This window comes from Oncorhynchus mykiss, chromosome 22 (genome assembly GCF_057628025.1).
Source record: "Oncorhynchus mykiss isolate SJ-2025 chromosome 22, ASM5762802v1, whole genome shotgun sequence".
In the NCBI taxonomy this organism is placed as follows: domain Eukaryota; kingdom Metazoa; phylum Chordata; class Actinopteri; order Salmoniformes; family Salmonidae; genus Oncorhynchus; species Oncorhynchus mykiss.
Window position 1 is genome coordinate 28,240,369 of NC_143043.1, and position 2,078 is coordinate 28,242,446.

At 39.0% G+C, this 2,078-nt stretch overlaps 1 protein-coding gene across 2 annotated transcripts in view; it reads right to left on the minus strand.

The window, feature by feature from the left end:
- Positions 1-1,918: 1,918 nt before the first annotated feature.
- Positions 1,919-2,078, minus strand: part of LOC118943636 (filamin A-interacting protein 1-like) — a 52,193-nt gene continuing 52,033 nt past the window's right edge. For both annotated transcript variants that reach the window (XM_036959585.2, XM_021579286.3), the window contains one exon: positions 1,919-2,078. This exon is cut by the window's right edge and continues 3,017 nt beyond it. The gene's annotated coding sequence lies outside the window, so the exon portion shown is untranslated.

Genomic DNA, 2,078 nt, shown 5'->3' on the forward strand with positions numbered 1-2,078 from the left:
GTATGAAATGACATGCACAAGTGGGGGCTGGGCCTTTTCTCTTTTGTCCTCTATTGCTCGTCTATTGTTCTCACAAGCAAGGGTGAGATGATGACATCGCATCAGACCAACCCCTTCAAGGGTTTACACTTTGTAGTTTGCAGCACTATTTTGCTGAAGACACATGTTTTACCTTTAAGTGTGTATACATTGCTGTATTTATACTTGAGATTTTGTTTTCAACAGGAAAATATGAAACATGAAAGCTAAAATTTTTTTTGCTGGAGTGCATCTTTAAAAGTACCACTCCTTACTTCCTTTTGTAGAGTATGGTATGCTCTGTGTCTGTGTCAGTCGCAATTGTGTGTGTGTGTGTTGTGTGTGTGCTTATAAAAAGAGAGGCTGGCAGTTTACCTGACCTACTGTATATTATCTTTGACTACCTCAGCCTAGGCTATATGTTTATTTGCACTTCTGTTTTGTGCTTGAATTGCTTGCCCAAATTAGTCCACTGACTCAGTTTATTTTCACATTGGAACACTGATCCTTGAAATGGATCTCATTTGAGGAAATGTTCTCCCATCAAGAATAGACCTAACATCACTGAGTACACTCAGTTCCCCACAGTGTTTCCCCCTTTCCTTTGCTCTGCTATTGTACATGGTGCTTTTGATCTGAGCTGACTTTTCCTGCGTATCATTGGATAAGGCTGGAGCCGCTACACACACACACACACACACACACACACACACACACACACACACACACACACACACACACACACACACACACACACATATGTTTTGTTCTTCTATCCTCATGGGGACCTAAATGAATGTCCATTGAAATTCATATTTTCCCTAACCATTACCATAACCCTAATCTTAACCCTTACCTTAAACCGTAACCCAAACCCTAAACCTAAATCTAACTCCTAACCCTGAACTAAACCACTAACCACTTACCCTTAACCTAACCCTAATTGTAACCCTAGCCCTCATTTTAACCCTAACCCCAACGCTTAAAATAGCATTTTAAGCGTTGGGGTTAGGGTTGGAATTAGGGTTTTTTATTTTATTTTTTATTTCACCTTTATTTAACCAGGTAGGCTAGTTGAGAACAAGTTCTCATTTACAACTGCGACCTGGCCAAGATAAAGCATAGCAGTGTGAACAGACAACAACACAGAGTTACACATGGAGTGTGTATATACATTGTGTGCAAAAGGCATGAGGAGGTAGGCGAATAATTACAATTTAGCAGATTAACACTGGAGTGATAAATGATCAGATGGTCATGTGCAGGTAGAGATACTGGTGTGCAAAAGAGCAGAAAAGTAAATAAATAAAAACAGTATGGGGATGAGGTAGGTAAATTGGGTGGGCTATTTACCGATGGACTATGTACCGCTGCAGCGATCGGTTAGCTGCTCAGATAGCAGATGTTTAAAGTTGGCGAGGGAGATAAAAGTCTCCAACTTTTAGGGAAATGGGAGAATTTTCCTTGTTTCACTATCCTTGTGGGGACCCCCCGACACACACACACGCACACACACACACAGGCCTACAGAGAGTACAGGCATATGCTTATGGTGTGGTAGAGATGGAATGGTGATATCAGCCTGTAAATATCCCTGATCCAAGTACACACACGTTGGAATTTGCTGCTTCTTTTCTGTCCCATTCATCTCTATTATAAACCTCTAGGTCATGGTAAAATCCTCTGTGTTAAGGTCTCAGTAAGTATTAAAAATGAGTGCATAAAACAAATATCCAACTTCCAGCTATTTTCAACCCTTTAAAAGTTAGATTGTTTTGTCTTTTACAGTGAATGAGATTAGACAATCAAAGAAAATATAGCCCGATCAAAAAACATGTAAGTAAGCTAGGTTAATATAAAACACATGCTATTTTAGAATGATAGTCAACATACTCATCAGGAATGTATACCCTTTATTGAATGGGCAACATGGGAACAACAAAATAAACCAAATTGTTTTTCATGTTTAAAAATGTAATGCACACATTATAGTAACGTATGAAAGGCTATATATGTAAGTAGTAGTCTTAAATGCATTAAGGTGACCATATACAGTGAGT